At 43.1% G+C, this 24872-nt stretch overlaps 1 protein-coding gene across 1 annotated transcript in view; it reads right to left on the bottom strand.

Moving 5' to 3' along the window:
* The window catches only part of LOC108116624 (acetylcholine receptor subunit alpha-like 1), a 58899-nt gene extending 35909 nt beyond the window's left edge, over window positions 1-22990 (bottom strand). Inside the window, exons 1-2 of the mRNA XM_017228601.2 lie at window positions 22257-22990; window positions 17501-18198 (exon numbers count right to left, since the gene is read on the bottom strand). The gene's annotated coding sequence lies outside the window, so the exon portion shown is untranslated. The remainder of the gene's footprint in view (window positions 1-17500; window positions 18199-22256) is intronic.
* Between the last annotated feature and the right edge of the window lie 1882 nt (window positions 22991-24872).

Below are 24872 nucleotides of genomic sequence, written 5' to 3'. Positions count from 1 at the left end.
GATGTCCCATGATTGTTTATTCTCCATCCATCTATAGCTGCCTTGGCATCGAGGTAGAGGGTGAAATATATGTAGTTTACCATATATAAAGAAATATGAGTGGGCCATTTAAGAGCTGTAACCTGGATTGTCAGAAGTAATGGAAATTTCAGCACTACATGTTGCTGTTCAATTGAGAACTTCACTCTCTGGGACAATAAGAAGTTTAAATTGCAATTGGGCTTAAATAGGATTTTGGTCAGTAGAAACCATACTACCAATTTTAAATCTCACCCGTGTCCTGACAAATTCTGGGATTAATCAACTCACCTGCAAGAAAACAAATGAAAATTTTCAATTAGCAAATCGTTAATAAATGCCATTTTCATATTAATAATTAAGTGGCAGCTTATAGGCCTGTCTCAATGCAAAAGTCAAGCCCACAAAAGGCATAAAAGCCCTGCTAGTATACGGAAAACCAGAACAACAAAAGCCAACTATTAGATGCTCTGAGGAGATTATCAGTACAAATGTACTGCACATTATCTGGCTCTCATACATCGGACATAATCTCCGAACAAAAGACCGTGAAGTCAGTGAGAGCCGAACAATGGCCGTTGAAGTTTAATAGCCTTAAAGTCTGCTTATCATTTGGGATTTAATTGAAAATTTCTGTTGACCAAGGAACATGGACATGACGTTTGAGGAAATGAAAAGCTTTGGGGGCCAAAAAGGGAGCACACGAGCAGGTGGCAGCTGTCACAAGCCGGAAAACACGCTCCTGTGTCAAGCGACCAAGCATTCAGCATTTGGCCAAAAAGCAGCTGGAAAGTTTCCACTTTCTACTTTTCACATGCGAAACCGCATGTGGTTCTATTATCACAGCGTAAAAATGTTCTGGCCAAGCTGCACTTGACCAAAAACCAAACCCTAAATTAGCCAGTTGGTCACATCCAAGCCGCTATTACACTGAGAAAATAAGGTGTTATTATTGGGTTTATGTTGAGGGAATAAAATTAAGATAACTCAAAAAGAAGACGCCAAAAACGTTAAAGAAAATCCTATAAAATATCGTTTACATCCACCAACCTTAAAAGTACAGCTTTCCTCTCTTCCTAAACTTTAGTTCCAAGCTATACCCTTATTTTTCTCTGTGTAACCACTTTGGACTGTTGCTTTCTGTCATAAATTCTAATGCGGGTGTGAGTGTGTCTGTGTCTTTGGGAATTTTTTCTGTTATACTTTCGGCGCTTGGTTTTTGTTTATGTTTTTAGGCGGTGGCTGGGTGGCCTTTGGGGGTGAGAACTTTTCATGGGTGGATGGGTGGTGAGGTGAGGTGCAAAAGAGGAGGGCTGCGGGCCTCGCCTGTTAATAATGCGTTGTCGGTGGGCCCCGGCTTTTTGTGTTGTCGCAGCTGCAAAACTCATGCTTTTGATATGGCAGATAAGCCCAGCATAAAATATTTTATTAGCCAGCGACTGCACTGTCAGAAAAAAGGGAGACCTCCAGTCGACAGTGCCAGCAGTAGCAGGGCAAAAAGTGCCACTCAACTCAAACACTGACGGTTTTTCCGACTTTTTTTTTGCGTTTTTCTTTTTAGCAGCTTAGACATACATAAATTCCTTGCCGAAAAACGGGTATGCCGAATGGTTTTCAGCGGGAATGGAATAATATTTTCCATTTTCCAGAGGATAATGAGTGCGGGTAGGGTGTGCGGGGTTCGTTGGACTTGGGCTGTGTTTTTCCCTTTGCGAAAATGAAAATTAATGAATGCGAGCAAATGCTTTTGGCATTGTGCCAAGCGAAGGCAACATACCAAAGACACTAAATTAAATGTCATATGTCAACTTCTCCAGCTCTCTGTTTCTGTGTTTTTCTGTTTTTCCCTTTTATTTTATTTTTTTGTTAGCTTTGTTTTCCAGCAGCGTGTGTAAGTGCGTTTCTTTTTGCTTTTCTTCTGTTTTATTTTTTTGTTTTTTTGATTTTCACTTGCTGTTTGTCTTGGCCACGGCCCGCAAGTTCATTTAGCCAGCTGCCAGCAGAATGCCGCCTCTAATGCCCGCTTGATGTATTTTAAATTAAATTTCAATTTCAGCCGCTTCGCTCTCTAGCGTTATACATAATCCAATCCGTCTGAGAGTTCTATTCGATTATGTCAGAAACGACGGAGTTCCCTCACCTTCTCACCCCCAAAAAGAGAAAGAGACCAAAGCCAGGCTAAAAGCTTTATAAGTAGTTAGGAAAAAATATTAATTTAATTTCCGGTTAAAACTCACGTGTGCCAGGTGTCATCAACTCACCTTTCTCGTTCTTTTTTATCTACCGCGCAGCGCGTTTAATTATTTAATGGCTCGTGTCAAAGGTAATAAATGCTCCGGGCTGCGTGCCGACTTTTTTTTTGCGTTTTGGCCCACAAGGGTATATGGAGTACCGTATACTATGGATTGGCAAGGGAGAGGCAAGGGCAAACATCGCTTTTAATGCGCTTAATAGTTCGCGCATCATTAAGTTGGATTGCGCGGAAAAAGGCAACCGCAAAAAAGAAATATCCTTATGACCGCCTTTTTTTGGCCCTCTCTAGGTTTTGCTGGTCTTAATTGCAAATCAATATGGTAAGAACCGAGACTGCTAATTGCACACTTCAATTGCCGCCGCTCTGTATAAATTTCGGTCTTGTTCGAATTAAAATATCTGTGGAATTTTTTTGCTGCCACCAACCCAGGGAATGTCGAGTGACACCCAACGAGTAATTTTCAATTTCCATGCAAAGCAGGAATTCCACTTTTACCAAATATCCTGCCTGCTAAGCCACCGCAAAAAAAAAAAATAGAAAGCATGTGTAAGAAAAATATTGTAAATAATAAATGAGATCTAGGGACTAGAAGAAAGTTTTCGCTTTAACCGCATGACTTTTGCTTTTATTGCTAACGTTTTTGCTTCGATTTTCGCCATTTCACACTTGGCCATAATGGGCCAAGAAGCCCGGCAGGAAAATTGCCAGAGCAACAAATAATAAGATGACTTTGAAGAGCTCATCAAGGCTGCTAGCTCTAAGAAAGAGGAGGAATAGCAATCAAATTTACGGCCAGAATTGAATGTGCAAAACTTCAGTTGGCCTAAAGAGTTAAGCCCTGTGAAATTATATCAGAAATATGGATTTAAACATCCTTCTCCCCCTCCTGGTTGGGATGACAATTCAGTTCGAGGTCCTGTTGTCCCTTCTCCCTCTTAGCTTCAGCCACGTGTATAACTTATTTATAAGGCTTTTACGCACAAATACACAAAAATGTGCAGAGGCTGAGGCAGAGGCAAAGGCAAGAGCAGAGTTGCAAACAGAGCTGGGAAATACTGGGAAAAGCAAGTACGGTTAGTGAGGCATTTTCCGGGGGCTTTGTTACTTTAACCCGCTTTCAGCACACAGAATTTGCAAATGGACTTGGCGAAAGCGAAACTTGTCCTTTGTGTGTGTTTTACACACATGCTATCGGAGGAGGAGTATATATATATATATATATCTTTGTATCTAAATATCCTTGGCACAGTGGCTACATATGGTGAAGCGAGAGATGCCTGAGATAATTGCTTCCTTGTATGCCCAAATGAACGTGCGAGAGAAATTCTTAAATATTTTCTACAGTCCTACAGAGAAAGATATATATATTTAAATAGATATTTGAGAAGGGAATTACCCTTAGTCAGGATGCTTTTCTAGTGAGAGAATTACGAATCATCCCATATAATGGTAAGATTTAAGAAAGTATTGAATGTAAAACCATTTTTCTTCAGAAAGTTTGATAACAAAACTTGTGTAAAAGGAAGAAACGATTGTCACAGCTTCTCAACTCGTTGAGGGGTATTTTCCTTTCATATCTATACAGTAAAAACCGCACATATAGTCCCACTGTCAACCCTTTCTGTGGCAATGAAATGGCCCTGGCTGCCATTAAAAATGTAAACTAGGAAACAACACGAACCGTAAGGAGCAACGGAATACTAATATTTTTTTACGACTAAGCATTGTGCAAATTTGTCCATCTATGGCCAGCATAAACTCCCCTTTCAGAGCTCTCAAGGGTTAAAGGAAAATTTAGGAGAAGAGGGAACATGGGGGGTGGGAAAATAAGTTTTCCCTTCGACATCAATTGTAAATTATTTTTTCGCCATAAAGCAGCTTAAATAAATTCGTAATTATTTTAAATGTGCCCATGGTGCCACGCCCCCATTGAGCTTGTGAAAGTTTTTGGCCAAAAAAGTTTCCATCGCCGCTCATTAAGTAGCACAATTTCTGTTTTCTTCGCCAAGTTTTCGTTGGCCAAGTGGCAGGAGGAAAACGGGCAAGAGGGCGTGGCTGAGTAGGCGCTGGGTGGTGGTGGGTTGAAGTGGCGCCGCATCACACGCCAAGTAATTATGAATATTTTAACGAACTTTTGCCACAGGCAGCGGCAAATCAAAATATTTCATTCGACTGCACAAAAGTTAGAGCGAAAAATAATTCCATTCCGAAAATAGAAAGACGACCGAATGCAAAAGCCGTAAAAAAAAGGCACAAAGAATTATAATTAAAACTGCATCAGATACATTCTGGGATCGCGATGGCTGCAGTTAGATAAAGCATTCCCTATTTAGCACATCTCTGGGTAATTTAAATAATTAATTTCAGCTCGAAAGTTAGAAAGTTTTCTTAGCCCAGCAAGAAAGATTAGAAATGGCAAACCATGAAATATGCAATTTTAAAATTATAATTTCTAGTTGAGGAAAAACTTTCCCTTGATGCAATTTCGATCTTTCGAAAACTGTCACTTAAACTTGGCCTTCTGCTGGCAAATTTAAAGCCCTCCTCTGCCTTGATTAACTCCCACATTGCGTATACGCAATCGATCCGAGTGCCAGATGCCAATCACTTTGAATGGGGGCCCCCCTTCTAGCTCAGCCGGCACTAAGCTGGTTTTTGTTTGGGTGCATAAATTGATTTTGGCCTTAAAGCCAATTAAGTGGGTCAGTCAGTCTGTTGGCCACTGCTTGTGGGTGGTTGCCACATTCCCTCCCCAAACTCAATTCATCTCAAGTTGGCCAAAGTTGCGGCTTTGTTGGCCGAAGTTTTGGGATGCGCTTAAGCGCATATATACTTGCAGCACTTGTGTGGCCCAAAAACCGATAGTTGGGTGTCTAATTATCATAAAAATAATAACGTTCTGCCTGATCTTAATTGAATTTTCCAACAATGCAGTGGTGAAAAGAAGAAACTGATAACAAAAAACTCTGAGCCGAGACACAAACACCTGGGCAGAACTTCTTGGCTGGCAGCGCATAATTATCAGGAGAGAAAGAGCGACTGTTTATTTTGCATTGACATATTCGAGGGGAGACTCTTAATTTTATGCAGAATTTCAATGACTTCGCTAACTTTGTGCCGGACTTTGCGCCACTCAGCTTCTGAGCTGCATGGATTAGCATAAAATCAACGACAGCCACGCCCTCATTCCAGGTTTTTTGCCAAAAGTCATTTTGGTTTTCAATTAAAAGCCAGCCAGCCAGTGAACCATTCAGCCAAGCTGACTTGGTCATATATCAGCCAAGGGCCGCGTAATTCACCTGCATCATCAATCTAACACCCGAGGGTTCTGGCCAGACTCCAGGTTTTAGGATCTTGGATCCAGGGGAACCCCAGGTCTGTCGTAAAATGCGCGGCCAAAAGGAAAACTGGAAATGGGGCGCTTATAAATTTGCAAGAACATGGCAGCTCTGACTAACTTCGAGCTCGTAATTCTTTGTTTCAGCTCGGAAAAGCACTGGCCAGCAGAGATTGAAGTCGAAGTTGGGTATCGAAAGAAATTAGTTCTAATATGCACTGGTTTTCTAGTTATGAACTCGGATTAGAAAGAGTATGTATCTTGCTTATAAGTTGCAAAAAAATCAAAAAAGCGTTCCCTTAATTTTCCTTCAGTGTAGCGGAAGAGCTGTTCGATTGCAAATTCGATTTGTATAGCCACTCGATGGGCAACAGGGCGGAAGATGTGTTGGCCGGTGTAAATAATTGCCTGGCAGGATCTACATCCAGTCATTCATCCATTCATTTGCGCCATCATAGCGTGATTTGTTCGTGTGCAAGTGCGGGAGATTTATGCATGTGGTCTTGCCAAGAGAGAAGAGGGGGACAGCGAGAAACACCAGGCAATAAAACTAATTATGAAAGTTTACCTGGTCGGGTGAACGAACCGAGTCGAGTGGCACGTGCAGTGGCAGTGTGGCAGTGTGGCAGCAGTGTCGTTACTCCAGAAGCCAGAAGATAATAATCGTGGCATTAATTAATGAAAGAGCCATAACAGAACAGAAGGTTTTCGCCTTTTGTTTGTTGCCAGAGTACGTTTTATTATTTTTCGTTGTTTTTGTTTTTTTGTTTCATTAAAATTAGTGCGAAATGTTTGGTGGGGAGCTGCGGTGTCCCAGAAGTGGGTGAGGGAAAGGAGGAAGGCTGACTGCGTTTGGGGTTTTGTGGCCATTAAATTGCCCCATAAATATGCCCACAATTGGCAATGGACATTGTTGCCTTTGTGATTGCAGTGAAAATACGCATTTAAATTTCATTTTCATTTTCATTCTCATGGAAATTAATTAGCTACGAAGCCGGAAAATATGCTGGAAATGCTCGGCCTGATCTGTGGAGATACAATTGCCGAGACTGGCTTCCGCCTCATTCCTCATCCTGACGGGGTTATCTTGCCCCGGCTCCTTTCGGCCCAACTACTTTTCTCGTCGAAGGACATTTGATTCGTTATGATTATGTATTTCCTAGCTGGCATTTGAACTTTTTTCCCTCTTCGTTGCTTAGTTGGCCAACATCATAAATATCATGTCTGCCTTCGGTTTTTACACACAGAGGCCAGCTTAGAAGATTTATGTGACCAAACAGGCACTCAAGTTGGAGCGTAGTAGTGGAGAGAAGATTGAGGGGAAAACTTTATTTCCTTGGGAAAGTCTCGAAAGTCTCTTTGGAGTCGCATGTGACATAACTTTGATTGAGTCGGGCACTTGCGGGGGGACGTGCGGGGCAGCTATTTGCAGATACTCGTATCTAATATGCAAACTGACAACTTAAGTACGCACATAAACGAAATCTAAGACAGGCATAGACAACGCTCAACACATTTGGGCAAACAAACCGCTCTCGAACACCACAGAGATTACCCACACACCAACTACTCTGCCCACTCTTCGCCACCCATCAGTTCCCCACTTGACTCCCCTTTGCTCCTCTCTCCACGCTGCTTCAAATGACAAGTTAATCATTTATTAACGTTGACATGTCATTGCTCAAGTATTTATTTACTGCCTGGCTGTGGCAACTATATATACGCATACACGTTCGGGGGTTCAGAGGTTTCCTGGGCCATTACCTTTCCTGAAAATCCATTCCCAAAATCCCTTTCACCTTGCTGCAACAAGGACGCCCACAAGTTTGATGAAGTTCTGCACACACTAAGAAATATAAATCATTCTCTTATGCAAGCTATCAAGGGTTTAAAATAGTTTTTTATATGAATTTTAATGAACTAAAATCGTTTGACATGTCATTTTCATTTTTTCCAATATTCTTATTTAAATTTATTAACTTAACAAATTAAAAGTGTTTGGCAAAATCCTAGAAAAAACGCTAGCCTTTTTATAATAACCTTTTTGTGCGGGTTTTAGTGTCATAAAAACTTTTATTTTGTCGATCTTATCAAAAAATTAAATGGCGATGACAAAAGGTAGTATTTTTCCCTCTGCAGATTTAGAGGACTTCAACTCAAAGGCAGATGCAATACTCGTATAATAATGGCGGTGAGCAGCTGCAAAATTATTTATAATAAACATAATAAGCGGGCGACAGCTGTTGCCAATGGCTGTCACAGGAAGCTAGCAGCTGGAGGTTAGAGGTCCTGGTGGTTTCGGGTGTCGGTTTCCCGATGACAGCGCCGGCGACAGGCGAAATGCCTAATCCTTGAGACATTTTCGAGCTTAATTACGTGTTTACCGCGCTCTTCATCCCTGCCGACTTCAGGTGGGTTCTACGAGGACTTAGTTTTTGTTTTCCCCCAGAAAAACATCCTAATATACACACACACATACATTTGGCCAGGATGGAGGATAATATGTTGCCCCATAAAGTATGCTACAAATTTTATACTTTCTAGCATATTTGCCGCGCATAGCAAAAATTTCTGACGGTTTCGTGCCCAGTGAAAATGTGAAATATTTTATGGTCTACCCCGAACCAAAAAAAAAAGGAAGCAGAAATGGGAAATGGGGCTGCGATGATGAAGCCGAGCTGGAGGAAGGATAGAAAATACCAATCAGCGTGACTGTTGGCTGAACTCGTGCTTATCGCCGAGTTTTTGATTTGCCTTAAACTTTCCTTTCACTCAGTTCACATCCTCAGCCTCACCATACTTCCTCCCCTGCCTCAAGATGAACTGAGTTTTCTTTTGAGGCAGGCTCATCCTTTTCGCGTGTCCCGGCATCCTTTTTCTCTTTTTTTTTTTGTGGCCCGCTTTTCAGTTAGGCGCCTGCCGCGGCTCAATTATATAAATTTTTATGGGGCCCCAAAAGGAAAAATTTATGCGAACGTTCGTTTCTGTTGTTTACACAACAAAAACGTGGCCCGAGCCTCTCGCTCCGCTCCGCTTCTTCTGACTAACAAGTGTGGCGTGAATATGTCCTGGGCTGGCCTGAATCGCTAACTGGGTCTCTGAATAAGCCTTTTGCTTGAGTTACAGCCCGGCCTCGTGTTTTCGTTGTCTGCCTCCATAGAAACTCTCTGTGATTAATAGTTTTTTCATCATCGACATTCGAAGGCTCTGGCCCCTAAAAGCAAAAAAAAAATTATACAACCCAGCAGCAACGCTTCAATGAACTCAAAAGTATAAATAAATTCCATCAAGTTACAAGAATAAATATGTATGGTATATATATGTTCGCCAATAATTATCGTGCCTGTGTGAAAAAGTTTCTGTGTTGAAAGTTTCTTCCTTTTTTGGTTCAGAAATTTCCCCCTTTCAGTTAGTTTTATTGGCTTTGGCTGTCGTTTCTCACACTGCCCTTGACTGATATTATGCCAGGGGGATTACTTTGATGGCAGCACATGAATTACAGCCACAGTCGGCCACATAAAACTATACCCATATCGATCGGTAAGGTGCTGCTGCTTCTGTTGCTCCTGCAATGTGTACATCAAGTTCGGGGACTAGGCTGGCGAAAGTTTTATTACCACGGCTATGTGAATGCCTTCTGTCGAGAAGGATACTTTTGGGGGGTTTTATGCTACGGCCAGAGTCAATGAATTGATTGATGTAGCATCCTAGCCTGGTTGCGAAACGAACCCAGCGAAACGGCATCAAAAGGCAACAACGGAATAGAATGCGCATAAAAAGGCAAGTTTCCGTTTTGCCATTTTTAGGGGCAAGAACCGCCGAGCTCACACATGCACATAAATTACAGTTTTACGCTGACATTTTACTATTTGCCATCGTTGGCTTTTCATTTTTCGGAGGCAAACGCACTAAAAAACCAAAGCTAATAGCCTTTGAGCGCCGAACACACACCGTGGAACTTGGCTTTTCCCGAATGGCCATCCTAGCCACAATACACAGACATTCACACACATACACACACCAACACAATCAAATGCAGATGGCATAAACTACACGACTTTATGTTCTATTTGCGGGTTTTACTGTTTGCCCTACTCTTGGCTAGGGTCAAAACTTCAAACAAGCTGAAAATTAATTTAATGCGCCTTGCTATCGGGGATCTGCGGTGCAGGGAGCGGAAAAAATGATTGTAAACGGCAAAAGTCATTGGGGCAAGCAAATGAAAATGTAAACTTAAGTGGCACACACGCACTTTTTTCCCTCGCAACCATTTTATGTGCAAAGCGAAGGCGAAAGCCAAATGAGAGAGGAAAAGCCAGGAAAAGCGAGCAAAAAGTAAACGAAAGTCGAACAAGCGGCAGGCAAACAAGCTCGAGCGCAGCAACAGAAAAAAAGGGCCAAGCACAAGAGTCTCGACTCTGCTGCCGCCCCTCACTCTATATTTTATTTAACAGTCGCTCTACGAACACTCGACACACATTCGCCGCTAGTTTCGGCCACCATTAATTGGATGTGCCAGTTACAATGGCATCCTCGCCCCCAACTTCCGACTCCCACCTTCCCAATCTACGGCCGTTCGAGCGGGGGCTTCAATTAAATTCAAATTAAGGCCTGAACTAAGCCGAAAACAGATGGGCAGAGATTTTTGCAGCATTCGCTGGCAAACGAGGAAAGGTGCACAGTGGGAAAAAAGGGTGACTAAACCTGATTTACAGATATACAAAAATTTCAAAGAATCAGTAGATCGAAAGTCTTTTCTTGCAAACAGAAAAAGATTCTTAAACTGCGGAACTCCCCTTTAAAAGAACTACCTAATTTTTCTCCCAGTGTAGTAGATATTCCAGCACAAACGACTTAAATGATGCCCCAATGACGTCGCATAAATATTTCGTTATGGCCCGTCTGCGAAAAAAGGGCCAGCGAGAAGGAAAAAAAACAGAAGCCAGCAATCGAAATGTGGCAGCAAATCGATGGCACTTGCCCCGCTCAACGTGGCGTATGCGTAATGCAGACACGGCAAAGGGCCAAGAGCCGTTTGCCATTATGTCCGTGGCGTTATTTATGATATCTCCATACGACCATCGGCATGGACCTTTAAGTTCCGAGACGAAACAGCGATGATCTGCGGTTCAATTAAGTGGAAAATAACCATAAATCAAGGCAACATCATATTTCTGCAATTGAGTTTCAACTTGCATTGATTTCGTGGCCCCAGGTAATAACCGATATCTCTGATGTGATGTGTTCTTTCCTGTGCGGTTTAACCATTGAGTCTGGATCTGGTACTGAATCAGAGGCGTTAGCCATCACACACACACACACACACACACATACGGAGGCAAGGAAAAGGACGCGGCATTATTCGATTCTTATTGTAATCGCATGAATATATTTCTCGCATTATAATGCTCAGCTGAGCTTCAGTGGCTTTTTCCTGCGCAGTCGTTGACTTTTTGCATTTTTAATGTGTGCGAAACTCGTACTCTCCCTTTTGCGCTTTCCCGCTTTTCCCATTTTCCCTGCGTATCGGCAAATGTGTGTCTGTGTGTATGTGTGTGTATGTGAGTGCGTTCAATAATTTCCGCCACGGCATTTTGAGTTGGGTACGCTGCCAAATAGAGTGTAACGTGAGTGTGTGTGTGTGTGTGTGTATTTGCGAGGCGCCATCAACTTGAAAAAGTGTCAGCAGGCAAAGCCTTAAATCTCTGCCTGCCACTTTATGTGAGAGTGTATGTGTGTGTGTGTTTGTATGGTACACACCTCTTCCGCTTTTCCGTTGCCAGAAAATCGCATTTGTATCACACTGCATTTGGCATTTTCCGCTTTTCCAGCTTACTCGCCCTCCCCTGTTTCCCTTAGCTTCCCCCCTGGCAATTTCTGCCGCCTAACAAACCGGAAGGAAGTAAGTTTTTAAACGCAACCAGCCAGACCCAGAATCCAGATCCCGTGATTCCAGCTCGCCCCTGGGCACGATACTGTTATGCTGACTGCGGTTTTCCACCTCGTCCTGCCTTTTCCCAGCTTTTTCCACCTCAATTTCCCAGCACAGTCAAGACAGTTTATTACGTTGCACGCGCGAATTGCACTGCTTCCAGCCAACGAACCGAATTCAGCCAGCCCAAAAGCGAAATTGGCCATTGAGGGCGGCGCAAAAGGGATCCATTTTAAAGGCTTGACCATTTCATTTATAAAATTTACCTTTTTGGCCCAAAGAAATCCAGCCTTCCACTCGATATGTCAAATGCAAGTTTGGCTTTAACCGTTTTTGAGAAACTTTCCCTTAGCTTGCCATACAATTTGACAGTTTTGGCCAGCTTTTAAGGATCTAACCACCGAACTTGTTGGTCTTCAGCGGGAAACTTTTGCCTTGCCTCTGGGTGGACAAGCCACCCCCGAAACAGCGAGCTCAACTCATTACATACAAGGCAGTTCCCCGCCCCTCCTTTTGAAAGCAATTTGCTACCCCTTAAGTCATTTAAATTAAATACACTTCAAACTAAAGGCTTAAGCGGAGGAGTCCGACGAAAGGGTTTTCCTAGCAAAAGTATCCGTGGCGAAATCATTTCGAGAACCCGCATGAATGCGAATGACTCTGACTGGTGCGAAAGATATATATATATATATATGTATTTTCCGAGGACTCCGGATAGCGACTCCGACCCGGAGCCCGAGGAAATTAAAGTGGTTTTCTTTTTCGGATTTGGGGGTTGGCTTTTCTACGGCTGTGTGTGTGTGTGTGTGTGTGTGTGTGTGAGTATCTGAGTACAATATTTCGGAAATTACTTTGCACTGTTGGTGGTGGTTGCTGCGGTAACGCTGACACCGCTCTGGACTCCGGCTTTGAAGTTGGCTCCTTTTTTTGTTTTCTGGGTTCGTTCGTCGGTTGGTCCTTTCTACCTGCACCCGAGAGCTCGGAGTATAAACTTCCGTTCGCCGACATTTGGCAAATTGACATTTTTATTTTTGGCACACAATACTTTTTCACTTGTTTCGGGGATTTCTGGGCTTTCCCATTCACCTGGCCAAAAAAAATATTCGTCTAAATGAGAGCTCGCAGCCACCTTTTGTCCGGCGGCGGGAGTTGGTAAAAAAAAGGCACCCGGAAAAACAAAGAAAATCCGATGGAAATTTGAAAGGGGTTCGTTTCATTTTTATTCTGTTCGCTTTTTTTGTTTTGTTTCTCGCTCTTGGCCTTTGTCTTTCGTGCGTGTGTCGATTACTCCTCTTTGGCCCGCTCCTTGGATCCCTGGATCCTTGGATCCTTGGCTGCTTTGGCTCCTTTTTTGCCCATTCATTCAGTTCCACTTTTCCACCGAAGTGTGTATGTGTGTGTGTGAGTATGAGTGAATGGCTTTCATGCTGGCGTCATTTCATGCTGCTGCCTAAAAAAGTGTTGAATGGAAGCGTCTTGAGCCTATTATGCCATAGCCTATATTTAGATGAGTGTGCTCGGTGCCGTGTTATCGTGCAATTTTCATTCCGCCCTCTACGACTTGCTTAACGCCAAAGAGGAAAACATTTCCTCAGATTGGGCTTAAAGGGTTGAAGGATAGAAGAAAAAAAGAGACTTGACACCGTCAAAGACACTAATTCTGATATTTTGCCTGCAACAGCAAGATTGGAGGAACGAAATCTGAAAAAGTGGCAATCATTTTAAGAGGAAAATTAAGCTTAGAAGGCTTGTTTCGAAGTTATAAGTTTATTACTCGTAAAAAGTTAAAAAATTCAAATAAATTCCACAACTTATTCTTGTTTAAAACGATTTGCTAATGAATTTTTTGAAATAAAATCATTTACTGTCTCTAAACTCTGGACATGAAGTGAATAATTTTCACAGCAACCAAACTAAACTCATGTACGTTTTCATGGCTCTTCAGCTCTGCTTACGTAAGACATATGGAGCCAATTGGGCTTAGAGGCAGCCACTAAACTTACAATTTGATTATGGTTTATGCAAAGACATACGCCCCTAATACCCACTCGTAAGTGTTTGCATAAGGCAGTTGTCCGAAGTGACATATACCATATACTATATAGCCCAGAAGCTGTAATAGATATGCACATAAAACTTTTTAGAACACGAAATTTTCTTTCCATTTTCATCATAACTTTTTTTTTTTGCTTTGGTTTTCCCTTTATACAGAGTAATGGAGATGCCTGAAGTACTTGTCTTTTTTCGTTGGTGGCTGCATACATTTGCGTATAATTTTACAATGTCATTCAAATTCAGGCAACATCAATAAAATCTTGGATCGCTTCTTGAATATATTTATATACATGCTTGTGCCCTATTTATTTCGTCCTTAAAATGAAGAGGGAAAAAAGGACGTTTGGCGAAAAGTAAGCGGCTATATGCGAGAATTGCATGCTAAGAAAAAAAAAGAGGAAAAACAAGAAAAACAAACAGAGCAGCGTGCATATGGGAAATGGCGCAACATTTTATAGCGCCAACTTATAAAAACAAAAAAACAAGGATAGCAGGATGGGGACTTCTCGCAGTGAGGACCAACTTATAGTTGATATGGCACGGAGCGACCCTATAGCAAGTTCGAGTTCTTAGATTAACTGCCAAACAAACACACACACACATAGACACTAAGAAAAGAAAGAAGGACGAAGGAGTGGAAGCAAAATGGCGCAAGAGGACATCGACGGAAGTCTGGTTGTCCTTGTCATCATTTCGGTGCTGGCGAAAAAAGGAAATTTTTTTGGCCAAAATGCGAAAAACAAGTAAACGGAATTTGACAAACAATTTCAATAAATTTCTGCAAATAACTGACAGAGACAGCGACACTGGGAAAGACAGAGAGGGAGCGAGTGAGTGAGAGAGAGGGGAGGCAAGATGGAAGGCAGACAAAATGGCCGACGACGAGGAGTTCAAAACGAAATTAAGAAGAGGAAGTCAGGCGAGCGGAAGGGATAACAAGTCGAATGTTGCGTTGACAATATTAGTTGATGTTCCGCACAAACACAAACAGAGCACACTCACACACACAGACACTATCACCCAGTAAATGTTATTCCTAAGGAAAAGGAGCGGGGTAAAATGGCGGCCATGTCATATCGTAGTTCATTGGTTTGCCTGTCAGCTGTCAGCACGTAAGCCGCTCCTTCGAGCGATTTTCTCTCTCTTTCTATATATTCCCGTTGACCAGGACCCAGCTCTAGCATCTTTTGGCCAGGCCAGGCCAGCCAGTAAGCCAGCCAACCAGCCAGCATCCTACGTTCGTTAGCCCTTCTGCAAAGAGGCTAAGGCCCATGCCCATCTCCCTGCTCTTTTGGAATGTCATGACATGTCAACATTTAACACTTTGTCCTTTTGCCAGCCGAGGTCCTTTTGCCTCCCTTCCTGGCAAACTTTTCCTGTTTCTCTGCAGCATTTTTTTTTGGTTTTATTCTTTCGGTTGCGACAAAAATTTGTCACACGAGCAAAATGTTATCGAAGGCATATTACATGCTGCTGCTCCTGCTGCTGGCTTATGAATTACGAGTTACGATCTGCGAGTAGATTGCATAACAGGGTAGAGAGTGTAGGGCGGACTGGAACCCAGAGATTGGATTTTGTCTGGTCTGTAATATGGAATTCGGGAATGACACTACCACTGATGACGGGCCACGTGAAGTGAACGTGAAAATATTTAACCCAAAAGCTTTGCTTTTTTATCGAAGCTAACTCTCTATCAACGAGAGATGCTTCCTGTGATACCTCACCGCCGGATTGATTTTATTTCCATTTGGGTTATGGAATGGGAGTGGGAGTGAGATTCGTCTAGTGTGCGATGTGCCTCTGGCTGCCAGAAAGCTACCCATTGGAGCAATTTCTCGACTATCTCCTCCTGACACACCGACTGCAATCAGAGATCAAACTAGCCAAAGGCAAGATGGCACTCCACTTGATTGCCAATAATAATCGCTGCTTCCTTGGCCCCTGGCCCAAACGTGCCTCCAGTTAGTCGCAATCGAAATCGCAATCACAGAGGAAGACACTCGGAAAGCCTGCACCCAGAAAAAAATGTCAGAAAATTGGCCATCAATGTGGCAGATTTTCATATCCATCTTTGATGGAGTATCTACAAGATAACGGATATATTAAGATTGACTTGGAAAGCAACGAATGCTGAATGAATTTCTCGCTAAAACTGATATAACTTTCTAAAACTACTTAAATATTATTTTCCTCAGTGTTCCTGATAAGAAGTTTCAAGTTTGTCCTAACAACTAGCTACACAAAACTTGAAGTACGTCCATAAAATGTTCAACATTTTATTATGATACCTAAGCAGGCATAGATACACTCACACACACACACATACAGAGGCGTAATTATGATACAAGACGAGCTCAAATCATATAAAAATTTATAACTCAGATGCTGATGATGGCGACGACAACATTGGGGGGCATTATGCATGGTTTATTCTTCACTAAGCCGCAACAGCAGCGACAACAACGATGAGGGTTTGGGGTTTGGCATCTATTTTTATGCGACAACGTTACATTTTTTATGAGCGCCTAATAGTATGCAGTGTGTATTACGTTTTGTAGTGTCAAGGTAGGTAGGCAGCGACGTCGTTCGGTTTAGCTCAGGGACCCTAACCCGTACCCGGTGCTAAAATTAAACCAGACGTGGCCTGCGTTTCGCAGCACCGCAGCAACACGTGCACTTTGGGCTATTGTTGTTGTTGCTGCTGCTGCTGCCGTCGTTGATGAGCGCGAAAATCACAATTTTCCCTGCAGTACAATTTGTCAGGGGCTTTCGCTTTCGTTTTATCCTCCTTTTTTCTGCTCTAGCTTTTTTTGTTTGTTTTTTTTTTCGATGCAGTCTCTGGCGAAATTTGCCTACAATGACAATGTTGGCGACAGCCAACGGCTTCGATGTGGGCCTGTGGTTTGTCGGTAGCAGCACTGCTGTTATCCTTTTATGCATTTTAATTTCCACAAACACACATACACACACACACACACACAAACAGATACCATCGTGTTATAGTATAGCCTAGCAGTAGGCTGGGGCACGTGCGTGGCAGCACCCGTGGGTGTTTTTCCCCGAGTGTTTGTGTGGGGCGATCATAAAAGCATCGCATTAGAAATTATACGACTGTCGCTGTCAGAGTCACAGATACAAAGATACAAGATACACACATATATATATATATAGAGAGAGAGAGCCAGAGATTCTCAAATACAGATACAACACATATACAGACAACGTGTGCTGCTGGGGAATTCATTAGCACGACTCTCGCTGAAAGTTTGCCCACGTCACGCTGTCGCAACTTTAAAGTGCCTGTTTCCCATTCCTCACTTTTTTTTTTGCCCCCTGCGTGTGCTTATCATAAATTCATATGTGCCCCTCAGTGTGTTTGTATATGTGTGTGTGTGTGTTTGTGTTTTATTAACATTTTGGGTGCATTAACCTGACAGCTAATGGGCAGGCGAAGGACCGAGTCGAGGCACAGATTTTCACATTTTCCATTGGCCCCCGGCTGGCTGGCTGGTTTGCTGGTTGGCTGGCATCGCATGGCAAGATTGACACGAGATCACGTAATGGTCGTGGGAAATTCTCGGAAGTAACTTGTAAAGATGCGATAATTGAGTTTCGCGTCGGAGGCCATCTTGGCAGGGTCCTTGCGGGCCCAACTTCCCCAACATATTATTGACAATTATAGCAGCGTTTTCATGGCCTTTTTGTTTGCAAACATTTCTTGCTTTTTATATTGAAATTTATATTTATTTTTGAGTTTAAAAATAACTTTTCAAAGATATTTGGTCAACTTATGTCTGTTTCTTGGAATTATTTAATGAACTTTCAGTGGCAATACCTATAAGCTTTCCAGGACCTCCCCAATCGATTAAAAAAACTATAAAAATATGATGTCCTTTGCACTCACCGTTGCTGCACAGCGCGTTGCATTGCCTACAGATGACAGGCCGTCGTAGCGTCGCCGTCGACCACTTTGCTGATGTTGCTGGTTGCAGTGTTGCTGCGATATTGCTATTGCTAGTGCTGCTGCGCCGCCGTCGTCGCCGTCGCCAGTGCTGTTGCTGCTGTTGGTGTTGCTGCTGCGACGTCGTCGTCTGCGATGGCGATGATGCGGGTGATGTTGTCGCTGGCGTTGATTGTGACGACGGCAGCGTTGCTGTTGCGCCGCGGCGTCTATTTTAATGGCAGCTATGGTGCTGCTTTATAGCAGCACACCACCTATCCACGGAGGTTGCTTTCCTGGCTTACCCGCTTCCCTAGTTGGCTGCTGTTTTGGCCAAGTACTGCTCCTGCTGCTGCTTCTGCTGCTGCTGCCGCTCAGTGTTGCTGCTGATGCTGCAGATGTTGCCGGTGCCACATGCCTTGAGCTGTTGCGTCAGTTGCTCGCTAACGATGACAATTCCATAAACATGTTTTTTTCGGAAGGCACCTTCCTGCCTCTCAGATGTTTCTTTTTGGTTTTGCTTAAATTCCTGATTACGTTTTCTTTTTACGTTTTTTACGTTTTTTACGTTTGTTGCTGGCAGCACTTTGTTGTGGTTGTTGTTCGTTTTGATGGTGATGGTTCGAAGCAATTCCAGTTAGCAGTCTTCAATGTTGGTGTGGCTGCAAAAATTGGCCAAAAAGAAACAGAAATTAATGGAAAGTGTCAATTAGAGAGGAAGGAAGGAAGGTAGGAAGGCAGGCAAAAATGGCTTTTACTTTACTTTGACAGAATGCTTTTAATAAGGAATGCTTTTAAAGACGCCTCTCTTGAGGCTCTTGAGTTGAGTTACTAAAATATTTAATAACAAATCAAGATAGTAGTTTACGAAAATAAATTCCACTTGGCAGGACTACAAAACTGTAGTTACAATCATGGCCAAAAATTAATGGAAATAATACTATCAATTAGTCTGAAAAGGGCTGGCTAGATGCTGGCAGCCAACGAGGAGAATACATAAATGGAATTAACCAAAAACACTTGCCAAGTTGTCGAGGACTAGAGGACCCCGTTGCCTGGTCATTTGGCATCGTTCCTATCGAGGGTTGGCTAAGGTCGCCAATTTAAGGGGTCCGATGCGATTATTGCCATATCTGGCGGCATCAATATGAATATGTTATAAACGATGCGATGTCGTGGAATGGGAACAATTTATATTGGAAAAGCGTTCGGATGCGGAAACGAATTTTGTGTAAATTATAGATTTTTTTCCTCTGCTGGCGCTCGCCTCGTCTGCCTCCTGGGTTGCCTGGCAATTTATCGTATTTGAGTTTTGGCTGGCAATGATAATTTATATATACCGAGTTTTATATGTGCCAGCTGAGTGTGTGTATCTGGAGCTTGGCTGGTGTGTTGGTCTGGTCTGGTCTGCGCTGGTCGGGGCTGTGCTGGGCTTTTGAGGGGCCACACCCAGTTGACAAATTGCCAGGGGAAAATTAAATAATTTTTGCAGTTGTTAAATTGCAATAACTTTGAACGGGTTTAATTTTTTGGTAGTTTTGGTAGCACAGAAATTCATTTGTTTTGGCCAACTTCGTGCAATAACAGTTTAAAGAAAATTCAAGCTGTTAAAGAAGAAGCAAACAGAGTTCATGTGGCGTCCAATTTATTATTACTTTCCATTCAGTAATTGAGGACTGCAATTAAAAGTCACAAAATGCACAACAGAGCGGAAAATGTTGGGCCATTTAAACGAACGAAATGTGCAGTTGGGAGCATTTGAAATGCTAAAAGGAGTCCAAATGTGAAATGCAAATGACAAAGCCAGGATAAAGAGCAAAAGGAAAATGGGAAAATGTGGGAAAAAACACAGAGCACAGAAAGAGAGTGGGTTGAAAATGGAATGAAAAGCTTGCAACTCTTAATGAGTGCGCTGACATAAAAATAATTATGAATTAAAGCCAAAGTTGCTTGGTTTTTTTTTGTGTTTTGTTGGCTTAGTATTCCTTTCAGTTGGCTCATAATTCAAATGCATGTTAAATAAATAGAAACAGGGGATTGGAAGGGGAATGGCTGACGGAGGACGAGGAGTGGCAGACACAGTTGTCAACGAACTCGGCTGGGATCTGTGCCGGGTTCAGTTTGTTTCATTGTCTCCAGAAATGCGACGTCATCGTCAGACGTTGTTGCTGTCGTTGCTGCCGATGTTGCTGATGTTGCTGTTGCTGTTGCTGTTTCTGTTGCTGTTGCCACTACTGCTACTGCCGCTGTCGTCGGTTGGCGCCCGTTGTCTGTCTGCATTTTCATTTGTGGCGCATAAAGGGACGGACCCGAGCCCGAGGAAGGCACAAGAGCTGCCAGCAAATGTCCATCAGCCAGCACCACCACAGCAACATCGAAGTATACACGTATCTCTGGGCATCTCTGGGTGCCTCTATCTGCGTCCCTTTGTCTGTGTGTGTGTGTGTGTGTCGCGGAGCATAAAGGACCAGCGGACTGGGACTGGGAACAGTAAACAGGCAGTCGGCAATGCGGGCAGTTGGCTCAAAAAAAAAAAAGATGGAAAATCTCTGGACAAAAAATGGTGGATGAAGGGTCCTCCTTCTCTTTAGGCACTGCGGGTCGGCTAAGTGCATCGCCATCGTCACAATGAACGGACTCGGATGCGGATCCAGAATTCTGGTTTCTCCCAGATTTCTCCCAGAAAGATACCACAGAGGACAGCATAATGCACTCGAGAGATGCCGCTTAAAGCCCAGATTGAATGCAGTAGCACGTTCCGGCCAAGCCATGCTCCCCCGGGGATCCCGACTAATGAGCTGGCTTAAATATTTAGCCAGACGGCGGAAACAGAAAATTGAATTTGTGTCTTCCAAAAAGAATGCGATAAATTTCAGCCACAAAGCAATTTCATGGCGACTCACCCCTCAATCGAATTGCCCTCTCTGACAGATTTCCCAGTTATAAATAAAGATTGCCGTCTGCAATGCACAAAATGTTTGGATATAAAAAGTTTGGTTTCTCCTTGATTTGTATATTGATTGGGCAGCTGCAGCTTTAATGGGAATTTCCATAGTCCATGCCTGCTCTTGCAGACAAAAGGGCTTCGTTTATTTTATAAATTGTTTGCTCGAATTTCCTCACTCTCCTTCTCTATCTATCGCTGCGCAACGCTAAAATAACAATTGTGACAGCAACTTTTGTCCCAGCAACTTGCAACTTGCTTAATTTTGTTTGCGCTGCACAAACTACTTAAGCGAGCTGCAGTGGAAAAGGAAGACCGTTCGGGTCATCGACTGAGACAATTGTGCCACGTTCCCTCCGAGATAATACATCAATTTCAAATTATTTGCAGAGCTCTAGCTGCCGGACACGGGTAACTTGGCGATTGGGCGGTGGCATAGCGGGCGTGACACTTGCCGGCCAATATAAATAAACACTCGATATTCAATTTAGCAACGATTCATCAGCATATTGCCGTGGTGTGGGTCCTTTTCCGAGGGGGACCAGAACTTGAGAACTTGAGATGGCAACAAAAGGCGCTCAGACGGAGACCAAAAATCAACTTCAAAAAAGGCAAATATTTGCGCAACAACAAGACGATGGCGATGGGTATATATATATATTATATAGCTTGTATATATATATTGCTACATTTGTGTGTCAGGACAAAGACAATGGCAGCAGCGTGCATACAAGAACAAGGCAGAACAGGCAACTAAGCGAGTGGGAATTTGCGTTAAAAACAATAACAACGAAAACAAAAACGAAACGAAAAGCGAAAAACGAAAAGCAGGGAAAGCCAGCCAAAGGAGACAGTCTAACTGACTGACTGACTGACTGACTGACTGCCTGGCTGGCTGGCTGGCTGGTATACCTGGCGTATGGGTAATGTGCTACCTTTCAGTTAGCAGGTGACTGGGGCGGGGAAAGAGACAGCAGCTGAGGCAACTGAAGAAGGCGGCTGGCGAAACTGGGATAACAGGTCGGAGCGTATTCATTAGAGCAAACGAGAAAAACGTTTGAGGTAATAATAAAACGAGAAAATCAACACACAAAGGCAGCCCAGACATGTGAGCCTAGCGAAGTCAACATTTGTTTACACGAGTCACTGAATTGTGATTAAATTAGCACGAATATAATTACTAGATAGCGGAGGACATTTCAAAAAAGACACCTGAATGTTTTAAATCTAAAATGTAAAAAGAGAAATTTGTACTTTTTATTTAAGTTTGAAGGTTAAAGTGTTTCACTAAGTAAGGATAGACTAATAGACTATTTTAAGCAAAAGCTAAACATTCTTGCATTTTCTTAACTAAATAACTTACTACTTTTCTTAGCTGAACAAGAATTAGGGATTTCTTTTTAATTACTAACAAATCATCCTCAAAATCACTTTTAATACTTTTTATTAACCATTTCAGGACATGGGTCTGGCATGAACATGGGGCTTGCCTTCGCCTCAATACTCAAGTACAGTGAGCTCGCACACTGACACACATTTCCGATGCCCCTGTCAGTTTCTGCGTCCGCCCGCCCGTCCGTCCGCGAGTCTGCCTGTCTGTTTGCCAGCCTGCCTGTCTGCCTGTCTTTTGGTCTGTCTGCCTGGCTGGGGCGTTGAACGTGGCCGCAGTTCGGAGCAACAGTTAAGCAGGAATCATATAGCACATTTTAGGAGCCTCGTGTTGAAAGGGGAGCGCTCAGAGGGGATTGGGTGTAGGATTGGGGCGCCGTAACTTACATTACAGGGCTGCCGATGCTGATGCTGCCTATTGCTGCTGCTGCTGGTGGCATCAATTTTTGAGCAGCACAAAATGTCTGAACGACCGACCGACTTTTTTGAGGACCGGAACAGACCAACCGACCGACTTGGCCAAAAACGGATTGAGCGACACGCGGCGGAACCGGAAACGAAACTCAATTTTCAAAAGCGACACTCGACGCTCGATGGATTAGTTTACTGTTGGAATGCGAATGGCGGGCGCCTTACACTGCAATTGCTGGCGGTCCGCTTTGGCTGAACACTGGCACACACACTGGGAGACGCGGCGAGATGCTGATGCGGATGAGGATGCGAATGCGGAGGTGGATGCGTATGCGTATGCGGATGCGGGACCGGGCTCGGACTCGCTGCTCTGCAGCAGCCGCAGATGTGAGCCGTTGGCTAGCGGGCTCATTTGCCTGCGATTCGTGGCAGCATTTTGTTGCGTTTCTTTTTTTTCTTTTTGGTTTTTATCTATCTGGGAACTACAAAATATTCGTTGGACTGGCCCTTGATTTTGTGTCAGAGAAGCAGGGTTTTCTATGTTTTTCTCAGTTGTTTTAAGATTTTATTTATTTTTAAATGATTTTTTTTTTTTTTTTGTTTTTTTTTTGGGGGCTCTGCTTTTGCTTTTCTTTGTTTGGTGAGACGCGGCGCTTGTCACTCGCTCGATGCGTACGATTTCTTCAACCCGCGGGCTCTGAGGCAACTACTGATGGCCGCCGCTGCACGGCAGACTTTTTCGCAGCTGGGGCCGCCGCCGCTGGTCCTTTGGAGTGGATGCTGCTCGGGATGTGGCCGTGTGGCAGTCGCCCGTCGCTCTCATCCGCTCTGCGCATGCTGGGCCACAAAGCGACAAAGTCGAAGAGCGTGCAGCCACCCTTTGGATTTGAATCTCTGAGATACAGGTCTTTTTCGCTCTCTTCGAGTGTCAGCTCCTTTGGCCTGCCAGTAAGTAGGCAATGGTTTTCGGTTTTCAAGCAGCCACCATGTTTGGTAATTTCTTGTGTGAGCCTGAAAGTAGGCAATGCTTTTAGGCAGTTAGCTTACAGCTAGGCAATACTTTTTGACTAGAAAGAATGAGTTTATTTTTTGACTTTTGAAGGTTATTTTCCCCTTTTAAATGAACCCTTTTTATTTAATTTTGATTAATTTTGAGTTTCTATAATACCATCAGAATAAGAATAACAAACTCTCTTCGCTGCTCACTCTCTTATCTGCAACTCCAAAAGGGCGTTTTACTTTGAGCCACATGGCAAAAGTCTACAAAGCCGAGAGCATCCTTACCCAAACTCTCACTCTTTCACCACTGGGTATCTCTTTTTTTGGTATTTGGGATGTCTCTCCGGTTTTTTGGCCAACATTTCTCAGCCGCCCGCAAATTGAACGCCAGAAACTCCAGGGGACTTGTGTCGCCGCGAGTTGGGCGGACAAAAAAAAGCGGCCTGGCTAATAATTTACATATAGGGCGTGGATTTTGCTCTGGCCCAAAAACTCTCCAGCGGCGATGAATGCGTGTGCTTAATCGGGGAATCGCCACCCTCTCAACAGCCCGTCCTTGCCACACCCCCGTTCGCTTTTCGGTCGCCCAACTGCCCCTCCCTTTGGCGTCCAGTAACATTTGTTTGTTTATTTCGAAACATTGTTGTCCTTATTTTGGCATGCCTTTTGTTATCCCTCTGCACTTTCAGCCAAAGAGAGCCCGAAAAAGAGAGCGAATTTCATTATGCGTGTGAATGAATTTTATTTTCGTATCACTGTATGCGTGCTTGTACATATGGGTGCAAATGGATTTGATGTAAATTGCAATTTTATGCGTATTTTCATTTCGTTTGAGTTTCCCATTACCCTGGCTTTTGCCTCTGTTTTCCATCTTCCTGTTTTTTCTGTTTCTGTGTCCTGCCGCCGTGTCCTGCTGTGCGTGTAATTGATAATGGTCTCGATTGTGGTTTCTCTACCCTCTCACCCCCCCTCCCTTTACGACATCCTTTTTCTCTCTCTTTATCTTTGCTGTTTTTGTTTCTCCTTTTTGTTTGGCTTTCATTTGTCTGCTTTTGGGCGAATTTTTGACAAAATGTGTGTCCTGCCACTTTGTGCGACATGCGATTGTATTTCTTTTTTTGTTGCCACTCCCCCTGCTGTTGAAAATGCATTTAAGTCGCATTTTGGCCAAGGCAAATTGGCCAGTTACCGTATTTATTTGTATGCCAACACGTGGCCATATTTGCAAAAGCAATTTGTCCTACGCCAACAACGTTTTTATTGGTTAGAATTTAAGTGACGGTTTGAGTATTTGCAGTGTATTTGTTTATTAACTTGTTTGTATTTATTTAACATTTTTTAGATCTAATATAGAAATAGATTACTTTGATGAAACGCCATAGCTTAATGAAACTAATAAACTGTGAACAATGCTCAAATATTCATTACTCTTTCCGCTTGAATACACAACTCAATGAAAATTTAACATATAAACTTTAATTGTAATGTTGCAGGTTTTTCTATACAAAAAACCTAAATAAGAGAATATTCTGTTTAGTATTGATCTATTGCCAGCAATTGAGCCTTGGCAGCCATTTACATATATATGTATTT

The sequence above is a fragment of the Drosophila eugracilis genome, unplaced genomic scaffold (assembly GCF_018153835.1).
Source record: "Drosophila eugracilis isolate 14026-0451.02 unplaced genomic scaffold, ASM1815383v1 contig_75, whole genome shotgun sequence".
Taxonomy (NCBI): domain Eukaryota; kingdom Metazoa; phylum Arthropoda; class Insecta; order Diptera; family Drosophilidae; genus Drosophila; species Drosophila eugracilis.
The sequence above is the reverse complement of the archived record's forward strand: the minus strand, read 5'-3'. Positions and strand labels throughout refer to the sequence as shown.